Source organism: Symphalangus syndactylus, chromosome 13, assembly GCF_028878055.3.
Source record: "Symphalangus syndactylus isolate Jambi chromosome 13, NHGRI_mSymSyn1-v2.1_pri, whole genome shotgun sequence".
NCBI classification, from domain to species: Eukaryota; Metazoa; Chordata; class Mammalia; order Primates; family Hylobatidae; genus Symphalangus; species Symphalangus syndactylus.
This window is the reverse complement of record NC_072435.2, coordinates 23555621-23569395: the sequence shown is the minus strand read 5'-3', so window position 1 is coordinate 23569395 and position 13775 is coordinate 23555621. Positions and strand designations below refer to the sequence as shown.

The 13775-nt window shown below is 48.6% G+C and overlaps 1 long non-coding RNA gene across 3 annotated transcripts; it reads left to right on the top strand.

The window, feature by feature from the left end:
- The first annotated feature begins 9 nt into the window (after positions 1–9).
- Positions 10–13500, top strand: LOC134732252 (uncharacterized). 3 transcript variants are annotated; one of them, XR_010115214.1, is made up of 4 exons: positions 10–228; positions 1293–5579; positions 7644–7836; positions 11570–13500. It is a non-coding gene; the product is annotated as an uncharacterized lncRNA (long non-coding RNA). The 3 variants fall into 3 exon arrangements; XR_010115213.1 differs by having other exon boundaries at positions 10–5579; XR_010115215.1 differs by having other exon boundaries at positions 10–5579; positions 11567–13500.
- The last annotated feature ends 275 nt before the right edge of the window (positions 13501–13775 follow it).

Below are 13775 nucleotides of genomic sequence, written 5' to 3'. Positions count from 1 at the left end.
GGTGTGCTGGGCAAGTCGCGGGGAGCGCTGGGAAATGGAGTCCATAAGCGGAAGTTGCCCTTGGCCACTTTCAGGAGTCGCTGTGCCCCGATGCACACTGGGAAGTCCGCAGCTCCGAGGAGCCCAGTGGAAATCGCCAGATGAGGGCCTCCTCCGGGGAATGATGGGAAATGGAGTCTACAGGCCGGAGGGGTGCCCCACGGCATACTAGGAAGCGCAGAGCACCGGGTAAAGGGGATGAATAGCAGGCTGCCCCGGGGCAGTTAGGAATTCGACTGGACAGCCGCGTGGGAGGGAGTGCGGAGAGAGGCAGGGTTGTTTTGTTATTGTTGTTTTATTTTTTGTTTGTTTTGAGACGTAGTCTCGCTCTGTTGCCACGCTGGTTCAGTGGCGCGATATCGGCTCGCTGCAACCTCCGCTTCCCAGGTTCAAGCAGTTCTGCCTCAGTCCCCAGAGTAGCTGGGATAACAGGCGCGCGCCACCCCGCCCTGCTAATTTTTATATTTTTAGTAGAGACGGGATTTCACCATGTTGGCCAGGATGGTCTTGATCTCTTGACTTCGTCATCCGCTCGCCTCGGCCTGTAATCCTGCTGGGATGACGAGCGTGAGCCACCACGCCTGGCTGAGTTTTATTTATTTTGGGTTTTTTCCTGACCCCTTAACTAGAAATAAGCTCCACGAGAGCAGGATCTTTTGTCTTCTGTGCACTACTTGTCCTCGGTTCGTAGAACAGAACCTGAGAGTACGTGATCGCAAATATTTTTGGAATGAATGAATGAATGAATGCGTTCACCAGGGCACCATGGGAAACTGAGTCCGCAACCCAGAAGCCATGAAAGACAGTCCATTTCCAAGCTTCCCTGGGTGACCTCCCAGGGCATGCTGGGAAATAAAATTTGCGGTGCAAAGGTCAGGACCACGATCCTAGGGCACGCTGGGAAATGTAGCCCACAGGGCCACATCCCTAAGAGCACAGCGGGGTGCAAGGCAGGGCCCCAGGGCATCTCGGGCTCGGGGCAAGAGAAATCCACACTCCCTAATGGTAATCCCTGAGCCACACCGAGGAAAGGAACCCAAGACACAGCGTCCAGAGGGACAGGGCTCCCGGAGCCTTCCCTGGCCCGCGCTTCTCCTGCGCCCATCTGGACCTCCTGGGAACCGTCCTGGCCCCCGCGCGCTCTCAAAGCATGCTGGGATTGGTGGTCCCGGGCAAGGAGTTCCAGCAGGTGGGGGGCGAATCACCTTTCAGCGGGCCCAAGCGATGAGCACACCTTGACCTTCACCTTACAGATCCCGCGCCTAACTCCAGATTGGGAAGGTGGCTGGCACTTTGAGACAGGAAGAGACCCGTAAAAATCATACGGAGAAGGGCCAAAATCCGGACAGACTACAGACTGTTTCCCAAGCGCTGTGGGAGTTTCCCACCCACTGTGAAGTCCTTGGGTTTACGCGGAGAAGTAAACTGCGCATCCCACGAGGCCTCTGTCTTTCCCTCTTTCTTGCTTTCTCTCTCTTTTTGTTGCTGTTACGAAAATTTTTGTGGTACTATTGTATCATGAGGCATTGAAACATCGGAACAACTCAATGTCTGGGCGGTGAGGCAGCTGCTTTCTCCTTCACTTTCTTTGAGTTAGTAGAGCAACTTGTCAGTAGATTTTTTTTTTTTTTTTTTTTTTGAGACAGAGGCTCCCTCTGTCACCCAGGCTGGATGGAGTGCAGTGGCGCGTTGTCGGCTCACTGCAAGCCCTGCCTCCTGGGTTCAAGCGATTCTCCTGCCTCAGCCTCCCGAGTAGCTGGGGTTAGGCGTGCTCCACCACGCCCAGCTAATTTTTGTTTTTTTGGTAGAGACGAGGTTTCACCATGTTGGCCAGGCTGGTCTCGAGTTCCTGACCTCGTGATCCAACTGCCTCAGTCTCCCAAAACGCTGGGATTACAGGCGTGAGCCACCGCAACCGGCCAGATTTTTTTTTTTTAAAAGGACAACCTTTTGCATTGCTAAAGTCTTTTTAAGGCATGCGCTGGTACAACACAAACTTCTCCCATTAGATGCAACTAGTCTAGTGTCCAGACATCATGCACAACACCTCGGTGGCATCAGCGCACTGCGCCCACTCCCACTGCAGCCCTGCTCATTTGTGCATCATATCTGGAGCATCTGGAGGAGTGGCAATAGTTCTGGAAAGAGGAGGGAAGAGGAGGCAGCGTGAGGGCCCAGTGGAGAGGAGGTCAGCTGAAGTTGTGCAGAGCAAGCCTGCATATCATTGGTGCAAACCCAAGCATCATTGCATCGTTGTTGTGTTTTGTTTGGTTTTGTTTTGTTTTTGAGATGGAGTCTCACTGTGTCGCCCAGGCTGGAGTGCAGTGATGTGATCTCCGCTCACTGCAACCTCTGCCTCCTGGGTTCAAGTGATTCTCCTACCTCAGCTTCCCAGGTAGCTGGGATCACAGGCGTGCTCCATGCCTGGCTAATTTTTGTATTTTTAGTAGAGACAAGGTTTCACCATGTTGGCCAGGCTGGTGTCGAACTCCTGACCTCAAGTGATCCACCCACCTCAGCTTCCCAAAGTGCTGGGATTACAGGCGTGAGCCACCGCACCCAGCTGATGTTAATAGGAATATCTGGTGGAACCCCATGATGGGGTCTTCATTCACCACGAAGCCTGTTTCTATAGAAAGGGATAGTTCTGGTGGCTCTTAGGTGTGGTCCCTGAACCCCACACTTTCCACATACTTACACACCAACCTCCTTCCCCCAGGAAAACAAGAAGTCAATCTTCAGGGTATTATCATGTAGCTCTGGTTCTGTATGTATTCTGTGCCTTTATGTATAATTGTGTGTATTTGCAATCATGTCTGTGGCCGGAGGTATGTTGTTTATGAGTGTTTGTGTTTATGGTTTTTGTTTGTTTGTTTTGAGATGGAGTTTCACTCCTGTCATCGCCCAGGCTGGATTGCACTGGCGCAATCAAAAAAGAGTAAAATAACAGAAATCAGAATGGGCTTATAATACTCTTACCCCTCTCCACACCAGACAGAAGAGTCAATTTTACACGTTCGTGGATGTTCTAACTTCACCTCCTTATCTAAACCATCTTTATGGTGCAGACTAGTATCTATTTTTCTGCTGTTACAGAAGAAGTGGGAACATTTTCTTCTTATCTTTCTGAGGTTATTTACACCAGTGAGGAGGGCCTGCAGTTCCAAGGTTAAGCACCAACATTCCACTGTTATCATTGAGAGCAAACAGCAGGCCCTAGAAGTGAAAACAAAACCTTTACCACAGAAAGACAAGAACAAAAGATGATGTCCTTGAGTGGCATATGAAGATGCTCACAGCCAACATCACATGCCTGTCAGATATTTTATGTACATCATCTCATCAACTCCAGGAGGCAGAGACTAAGAGACTAGCCCCAGTCACAGAGCTAGAAATTGGCCAAGACAAGGTTCAATCTGAGGACTGTCAAATCCAGAACTGGAATTATTTATTCATTTATTTTGAGACGGAGTCTCGCTCTGTCACCCCGGCTGGAGTGCAGCGGCACGATCTCAGCTCACTCCAACCTCCACCTCCCGGGTTCAAGTGATTCTCATGGGACTACAGGTGCACGCCACCACGGCTGGCTAGTTTTTGTATTTTTAGTAGATACAGGTTTTCACCACGTTGGCCAGGATAGTCTCAAACTCCTGACCTCATGATCTGCCCGCCTCGGCCTCCCAAAGTGCTGGGATTACAGGCATGAGCCACTATACCTGGCCTTAGAAGCCTCAGTTCCTGATGGCGGTTGGGATCTGCCTTTCCTTCCCTGGGCTGCCCATCTCTTGTCTTTTAGGTTACATGTGAGAAAACAAACCTCCAATTCACCAAAACTTTGTTATTTGGGGAGCTGTCTCTTACTATCAGCCAAACATAACTCCTCAATGACATTGTCAGTTTAGCACTGCCATTATAATGAGGAGGGATCTGGGTCCAGCTGTGGGAACATGAAGAGGCACTGGTGGGATGACCACAGCCAGCCCCTGTTGATTCACCAGGAGACTGCAGATGCACCAGCACGTCCAGCCAAGATCAGCCAAGCCCAGCCAGACAAGAACTCCCAGTGGAGCCCAGCCCAATTTGCCAACCCTCAAACTATGATTTTTTTTTTTTTTTTTGAGACGGACTCTTGGTCTGTCGCCCAGGCTGGAGTGCAGTGGCGCGATCTCCCCTCACTGCAAGCTCCACCTCCTGGGTTCACGCCATTCTCCTGCCTCAGCGTCCCGAGTAGCTGGGACTACAGATGCCTGCCACCACACACTGCTAATTTTTTTGTATTTTTAATAGAGATGGGGTTTCACCATGTTAGCCAGGATGGTCTCAATCTCCTGACCTCGTGATCCAACTGCCTTGGCCTCCCAAAGTGCTGGGATTACAGGCATGAGCCACCGCGCCCAGCCCTCAAACCATAAGTTAAATAAATGACTGCTGATTACCCACTAATATTTGGGGTAACTTTTTTCTTTGCTTTTTTTTTTTGAGACCAAGTCCCACTCTGTCATCCAGGCTGGAATGCAGTGGCATGACTGCAGCTTACTGCAACCTCCACCTCTGAGGTTCAAGTGATTCTCCTGCCTCAGCCTCCTAAGTAACTGGGATTACAGGCACCAGCCACCATGCCCAGCTGCTTTTTGTGTGTTTTCAGTAGAGACAGGGTTTCACTATGTTGACCAGCTGGTCTTGAACTCCTGGCCTCAAGTGATCCACTCACCTCAGCCTCCCAAAGTGCTGGGATTACAGGCAGGAGTGAGCCACCACATTCGGCCTGGGGTAATTTTTTTATGCCACAAAAGCAAACTGATGCAGGCATTCCAAGAGGCCTTTGAGCCTGCTGATTGCAAGACACTCTGCCTTTGATAAAATGTAGTGGACAGAGAAGCAGTGGTTTCAGTGGCAGAGATGACAAATTGTTGCCCAATATTCGTTGTCCCCTTCTTTCTCAACATAATGGAACCTCTGATTTATGCTGAGTTTAGCATAGCCATCTAGAATAATGGTTACATTTCCCAGTGTCAGGCCTGTGAGCCCAAGCTAAGCCATCATATCCTCTGTGGGCCTGCACATATACATCCAGATGGCCTGAAGCAACTGAAGATCCACAGAAGAAGTGAAAATGGTCTTACCCGATGACATTCCACCACTGTGATTTGTTCCCGCCCCACCCTAACTGATACGATATATTCCGCCCGGCCCTTAAGAAGGTACTTTGTAATATTCTCCCCGCCCTTGAGAATGTACTTTGCAAGCCCATCCCAAACCTATAAGAACTAATGATAATCCCACCTTTGCTGACTCTCTTTTCAGACTCAGCCTGCCTGCACCCAGGTGAAATAAACAGCCTTGCTGCTCACACAAAGCCTGTTTGGTGGTCTCTTCACACGGACACGCATGACATTTGGTGCCGTGACTCGGATCGGGGGATCTCCCTTGGGAGATCAATCTCCTGTCCTCCTGCTCTTTGCTCCGTGAGAAAGATCCACCTTCGACCTCGGGGCCTCAGACCAACCAGCCCAAGGAACATTTTACCAATTTTAAATCGGGTAAGCGGCTTCTTTTTACTCTCTTCTACAACCTCTCTCACTATCCCTCAACCTCTTTCTCCTTTCAATCTTGGTGCCATCCTTCAATCTCTCCTTTCTCTTAATTTCAGTCCCTTTCCTTTTCTGGTAGAGACAGAGGAGATGCGTTTTATACGTGAACCCAAAACTCCGGTGCTGATCATGGACTTGGGAAGACAGTCTTCCCTTGGTGTTAAATCACGCGGGGACGCCTGCTTGATTATTCACCCACGTTTCAGAGGTGTCTGATCACCGCGGGGACGCCTGCCTTGATCCTTCAGCCTTAGTGGCAAGTACCACTTTCCTGGGGGGTAAGCACCCCCCACCCCTTCTCTCCATGTCTCTACCCTCTCTTTTCTCTGGGCTTGCCTCCTTCACTATGGGCAACCTTCCACCCTCCATCCCTCCTTCTTCTCCCTTAGCCTGTGTTCTCAAGAACTTAAAACCTCTTCAACTCACACCTGACCTAAAACCTAAATGCCTTATTTTCTTCTGCAATGCTGCTTAACCCCAATACAAACTCGACAGTGGTTCCAAATAGCCAGAAAACAGCACTTTTGATTTTTCCATCCTACAAGATCTAGATAATTCTTGTCGTAAAATGGGCAAACGGTCTGAGGTACCTGATGTCCAGGCATTCTTTTACACATCAGTCCCTCCCTAGTCTCTGTTCCTAATGTGACTCGTCCCAAATCCTCCTTCTTTCCCTCCCGCCTGTCCCCTCAGTCCCAACCCCAAGCATCACTGAGTCTTCAATCTTCCTTTTCTACCGACCCATCTGATCTCTTCCCTCCTCTCCAGGCTGCTCCTCCTCAGGTCGCTCCCCGCCAGGCTGAGTCAGGCTCCAATTCTTCCTCAGCCTCTGCTCCCCCACCCTATAATCCTTCTATCACCCCCTCTCCCCACACCCAGTCCAGCTTACAGTTTCATTCTGCAACTAGCCCTCCCCCACCTGCCCAACAAGTTCCTCTTTTTTTTTTTTTTTTGAGACGGAGTCTCGCTCTGTCGCCCAGGCTGGAGTGCAGTGGCGCAATCTCGGCTCACTGCAAGCTCCGCCTCCCGGGTTCACGCCATTCTCCTGCCTCAGCCTCTCTGAGTAGCTGGGACTACAGGCGCCCGCCACCACGCCTGGCTAATTTTTGGTATTTTTAGTAGAGACGGGGTTTCACCGTGGTCTCGATCTAATTTCCTCTTAAAGAGGTGGCTGGAGCCAAAGGCATAGTCAAGGTTAATGCTCCTTTTTCTTTTTTTTTTTTTTTTTTTTTTTTTTTTGAGACGGAGTCTTGCTCTTTCGCCCAGGCTGGAGTGCAGTGGCGCAATCTCGGCTCACTGCAAGCTCCGCGTCCCGGGTTCACGCCATTCTCCTGCCTCAGCCTCTCCGAGTAGCTGGGACTACAGGCGCCCTCCACCACGCCCGGCTAATTTTTTGTATTTTTTAGTAGAGACGGGGTTTCACCGTGGTCTCGATCTCCTGACCTTGTGATCCGCCCGCCTCGGCCTCCCAAAGTGCTGGGATTACAAGCGTGAGCCACCGCGCCCGGCCTAATGCTCCTTTTTCTTTATCCGACCTCTCCCAAATCAGATAGTGCTTAGGCTCTTTTTTATCGAATGTAAAAACCTAGCCCAATTCATGGCTTGTTTGGCAGCAACCCTGAGACACTTTACAGCCCTAGACCCTGAAGGGTCAGAAGGCCGTCTTATTCTCAATATGCATTTTATTACCCAATCCGCTCCTGACATTAAATAAAGTTCCAAAACCCCCACAACAGGACTTAATTAACCTTGCCTTCAAGGTGTACATTAATAGAGTAGATGCAGCTGCATAGCAACATATTTCTGAGTTGTAATTCCTTGCCTCCACTGTGAGAGAAACCCCAGCCACATCTCCAGCACACAAGAACTTCAAAATGCCTAAGCCGCAGTGGTCTAGCATTCCTACAGGACCTCCTCCATCAGGATCTTGCTTCAAGTGCCAGAAATCTGGCCACTGGGCCAAGGAATGCCTGCAGCCCAGGATTCCTCCTAAGCTGTGTCCCGTCTGTGCAGGACCCCACTGGAAATTGGACTGTCCAACTTGCCCAGCAGCCACTCCCAAAGCCCCTGGAACTCCAGCCCAAGGCTCTCTGACTGACTCCTTCCCAGATCTTCTCAGCTTAGTGGCTGAAGACTGACGCTGCCCAATCACCTTGGAAGCCTCCTGGACCATCACAGATGCTTTGGGCAACTCTTACAGTGGAGGGTAAGTCTGTCCCCTTCTTAATCAATACGGAGGGTACCCACTCCACATTACCTTCTTTTCAAGGGCATGTATCCCTTGCCTCCATAACTGTTGTGGGTATTGACAGCCAGGCTTCTAAACCTCTTAAAACTCCCCAACTCTGGTACCAACTTGGACAACATTCTTTCATGCACTTCCTTTTAGCTATCCCCACCTGCCCAGCTCACTTATTATGTCAAGACATTATAACCAAATTATCTGCTTCCCTCATCATTCCTGGGCTACAGCCACACCTCATTGCCACCCTTTTCCCCAGTTCAAAGCCTCCTTCGCATCCTCCCCTTGTATCTCCCCACCTTAATCCACAAGTATGGGACACCTCTACTCCCTCCTTAGTGACCGATCATGCACCCCTTACCATCCCATTAAAACCTAATCCCCCTTACCCCGCTCAACACCAATATCCCATCCCACAGCACACTTTAAAAAGGTTAGGCCAGGTGTGGTGACTCACGCCTGTAATCCCAGCACTTTGGGAGGCCGAGGCGGGTGGATCACGAGGTCAGGAGATTGAGACCATCCTGGCCAACACGGTGAAACCCCATCTCTACTGAAAATACAAAAAATTAGCCGGGCGTGGTGGCGGGCACCTGTAGTCCCAGCTACTCGGGACACTGAGGCAGGAGAATGGCGTGAACCTGGGAGGCGGAGCTTGAAGTGAGCCGAGATCATGCCACCGCACTCCAGCCAGGGTGACAGAGTGAGACTCCATCTCCAAAAAAAAAAAAAAAAAAAAAAGGTTAAAGCCTGTTATCACCCACCTGTTACAACACGGCAGAGCCTACAAATTCTCCTTACAACTCCCCTATCCTACCCATCCAAAAACCAGACAAGTCTTACAGGTTAGTTCAGGAACTGCGCCTTATCAACCAAACTGTCTTGCCTATCCACTCCGTGGTGCCAAACCCATATACTCTCCTATCCTCAAAACCTCCCTCCACAACCCATTATTCTGTTCTAGATAAACCTAACTGACCCCATAAATCCTAAATCCTCTCCCCACTCCCCTTTCCATTCCTTAGAAAACAGCCCTGGCCGGGCGCAGTGGCTCACACCTGTAATCCCAGCACTTTGGGAGGCCGAGGCGGGCGGATCACAAGGTCAGGAGATTGGGACCATCCTGGCTAACATGGTGAAACCCCGTCTCTACTAAAAATACAAAAAATTAGCCAGGTATGGTGGCAGGTGCCTGTAGTCCCAGCTACTCAGGAGGCTAAGGCAGGAGAATGGTGTGAACCTGGGAAGCGGAGCTTGCAGTGAGCCAAGATCATGCCACTGCACTCCAGCCTGGGCAACAGAGTGAGACTGTCTCAAAAAAAAAAAAAACAAAAACAGCCCTAAAAGCTGCTCCCACACTAGCTCTCCCTAATTCATCCCAACCCTTTTCTTCACACGCAGACGAAGTACGGGGCTGTGCTGTCAGAATTCTTACACAAGAGCCAGGACCGCGCCCTATAGCCTTTCTGTCCAAACAACTTGACCTTACTGTTTTAGCCTATCCCTCATGCCTGCGTGTGGTGGCTGCTGCTGCTTTAATACTTTTAGAGGCCCTAAAAAATCACAAACTGTGCTCAACTCACTCTCTACAGTTCTCATAACTTCCAGAATCTATTTTCTTCCTCACACCTGACGCAGGTACTTTCTGCTCCCGGGCTCCTTCAGCTGTACTCACTCTTTGTTGAGTCTCCGCAATTACCATTGCTCCTGGCCCAGACTTCAACCCAGCCTTCCACATTATTCCTGATACCACACCTGACCCTCATGACTGTATCCCTCTGATCCACCTGACATTCACCCCATTTCCCCATATTTCCTTCTTCCCTGTTCCTCACCCTAATCACATTTAGTTTATTGATGGCAGTTCCACCAGGCCTAATCACCACTCACCAGCAAAGACAGGCTATGCTATAGTATCTTCCACATCTATCATTGAGGATACCGCTCTGCCCCCCCTCCACTACCTCTCAGCAAGCCGAACTAGTTGCCTTAACTCAGGCCCTCAGTCTTGCAAAAGGACTACGCGTCAATATCTATACTGACTCTAAATATGCCTTCCATATTCTGCACCACCATGCGGTCATATGGGCTGAAAGAGGTTTCCTCACTACACAAGGGTCCTCCATCGTTAATGCCTCTTTAATAAAAACTCTGCTCAAGGCTGCTTTACTTCCAAAGGAAGCTGGGGTCATTCACTGCAAGGGGCATCAAAAGGTGTCGGATCCCCGTCGCTCAGGACAATGCTTATGCTGATAAGGTGGCTAGACAATGCTTATGCTAGATAAGGTAGCTAGCATTCCAACTTCTGTCCCTCACAGCCAGTTTTTCTCCTTCATGTCGGTCACTCCCACCTACTCCCCCGCTGAAACTGCCACCTATCAATCTCTTCCCACACAAGGCAAATGGTTCTTGGACCAAGGAAAATATCTCCTTCCAGCCTCACAGGCCCATTCTATTCTGTCGTCATTTCATAACCTCTTCCACGTAGGTTATAAGCAGCTAGCCCGTCTCTTAGAACCTCTCATTGCTTTCCATCGTGGAAATCTATCCTCAAGGAAATCACTTCTCAGTGTTCCATCTGCTAGTCTACTACTTCTCAGGGATTATTTAGGCCCCCTCCCTTCCCTACACATCAAGCTCGGGGATTTGCCCCTGCCCAGGACTGGCAAATTGACTGTACTCACATGCCTCGAGTCAGGAAACTAAAATACCTCTTAGTCTAGGTAGACACTTTCACTGGATGGGTAGAGGCCTTTCCCACAGGGTCTGAGAAGGTCACCGTGGTCATTTCTTCCCTTCTGCCAGACATAATTCCACGGTTTGGCCTTCCCACCTCTATACAGTCTGATAACGGACCAGCCTTTATTAGTCAAATCGCCCAAGCAGTTTCTCAGGCTCTCAGTATTTAGTGGCTCCTGGTTTTACCTCAAATCGCCACCCTTAAGTCTCTCTTGAAGTGGGTAGATCTTCAGTGGCAAGGTACCCTCCAATACTTTCAGCCTGATGAAGTCCTATTCTTTACTTCCATACTGTTATTCTGGTTCCCATTCTTATGCCACCCTCTACCTCACCCCAGCTATCTCCACCACACTATCGATCTCACTGTCTCCTAGCTGTTTCTAATCCTTCTTTAACAAACAATTACTGGCTTTGCATTTCTCTTTCCTCCAAAATCGCCAAGGCCTCGACTTACTCACTGCTGAAAAAAAGAGGACTCTGTATATTTTTAAATGAAGAGTGTTGTTTTTACCTAAATCAATCTGGCCTGGTGTGTGACAACATAAAAAACTCAAGGATAGGTCCCAAATCTCGCCAAACAAGCAAATAATTACGCCGAACCCCCTTGGACACTCTCTAATTGGAGGTCCTCCCAATTCTTAGTCCTTTAATATCTGCTTTTCTCCTTCTCTTGTGTCTTCCCTTTAGTTTCTCAATTTATACAAAACCACATCCAGGCCATCACCTGTAATTCTAGAAGGACAAATGCTCCTTCTAACAACCCCACAATATCACCCCTTACCCCAAAATCTTTCTTCAGTTTAATCTCTTCCACTGTAGGTTCCCATGCTGCCCCTAATCCCACTCGAAGCAGCCCTGAGAAACATCGCCCATTATCTCTCCATGCCACCCCCAAAAACTTTCGCTGCCCCAACACTTCACCACTGTTTTGTTTGGTTTTTCTTATTAATATAAGAAGGCAGGAATGTCAGGCCTCTGAGCCCAAGCTAAACCATCATATCCCCTGTGACCTGCACGTACACATCCAAATGGCCTGAAGCAACTGAAGATCCACAAAAGAAGTGAAAATAGCCTTAACTGATGACATTCCACCACTGTGATTTGTTCCCACCCCACCCTGATACCATATATTCTCCCTCACCCTTAAGAAGGTACTTTGTAATATTCTCCTCCCTTAAGAAGGTACTTTGTAATATTCTCCCCCCTCTTAAGAAGGTACTTTGTAATATTCCCCCCCACCTTAAGAAGGTACTTTGTAATATTCTCCCCCCTTAAGAAGGTACTTTGTAATATTTTCCCCCTCTTAAGAAGGTACTTTGTAATATTCTTCCCCCCCTTAAGAAAGTACTTTGTAATATTCTCTCCCCCTTAAGAAGGTACTTTGGAATATTCTCCCCCCACTTAAGAAGGTACTTTGGAATATTCTCCCCCCACTTAAGAAGGTACTTTGTAATATTCTCCCCCACCTTAAGAAGGTACTTTGTAATATTCTCCCCACTCTTAAGAAGGTACTTTGTAATATTCTCCCCCCACCTTAAGAAGGTATTTTGTAATATTCTCCCCGCTCTTAAGAAGGTACTTTGTAATATTCTCCCCCACCTTTAGAAGGTACTTTGTAATATTCTCCCCACCCTTGAGAATGTACTTTGTACACCCATCTCAAACCTATAAAAACTAATGATAATCCCACCATCGTTTGCTGACTCCTTTTTCGGACTCAGCCCACCTGCACCCACTGTAGGTTCCCATGCTGCCCCTAATCCCACTCGAAGCAGCCCTGAGAAACATCGCCCATTATCTCTCCATGCCACCCCCAAAAATTTTCGCTGCCCCAACACTTCACCACTGTTTTGTTTTGTTTTTCTTATTAATATAAGAAGGCAGGAATGTCAGGCCTCTGAGCCCAAGCTAAACCATCATATCCCCTGTGACCTGCACGTACACATCCAGATGGCCTGAAGCAACTGAAGATCCACGAAAGAAGTGAAAATAGCCTTAACTGATGACATTCCACCACTGTGATTTGTTCCCACCCCACACTAACTGATACCATATATTCTGCCCCACCCTTAAGAAGGTACTTTGTAATATTCTCCCCCCACCGTTAAGAAGGTACTTTGTAATATTCTCCCCCCACCGTTAAGAAGGTACTTTGTAATATTCTCCCCCCACCCTTAAGAAGGTACTTTGTAATACTCTCCTCCCCCACCACCCCACCCTTAAGAAGGTACTTTGTAATATTCTCCCCCCACCCCGCCCGCTTAAGAAGGTACTTTGTAATATTCTCCTCCCTACCCCAGCTTAAGAAGGTACTTTGTAATATTCTCCTCCCTACCCCAGCTTAAGAAGGTACTTTGTAATATTCTCCTCTCCCGTCTTAAAAGGTACTTTGTAGTATTCTCTCCACCCTCCCCCCCACCCCTAAGGAGGTACTTTGTAATATTCTCCCCCCACCCAAGAAGGTACTTTGTAATATTCTCCCCCCACCCAAGAAGGTATTTTGTAATATTCTCCCCCAACCCAAGAAGGTACTTTGTAATATTCTTCCCCCACTTAAGAAGGTAATTTGTAATATTCTTTCCCCAACCTTAAGAAGGTATTTTGTAATATTCCCCCCACCTTAAGAAGGTACTTTGTAATATTCTCCTCCCCACCTTAAGAAGATACTTTGTAGTATTCTCTCCACCCCCCCCTTAAGAAGGTACTTTGTAATATTCTCCCCCCCAGAAGGTACTTTGTAATATTCTCCCCACCCTTGAGAATGTACTTTGTATGCCCGTCTCAAACCTGTAAGAACTAATGGTAATCCCATCATCCTTTGCTGACTCTCTTTTCGGACTCAGCCCGCCTGCACCCAGGTGAAATAAACAGCCTTGTTACTCACACAAAGCCTGTTGGTGGTCTCTTCACACAGACGAGCAGGACACCAGCATCCCTTGCAACTGGGTATGATAATGTAATTAACTTCTGTCAATGAGATTGAGTAGGAGTAAACATGTCTCCTTCCATTTTACCCCCGTCTGGGGTCTGAAACGCAGTGGGAACTATCTTACCCTATGAGCAAGGGCAACCCCCTGGGGAAGGTAGCTACACAGTAGAATGAGCTTGGACCCAGGCAATGTTACAAAACAGAGCCATCATCCCAACTCAAACTTTCACATGTG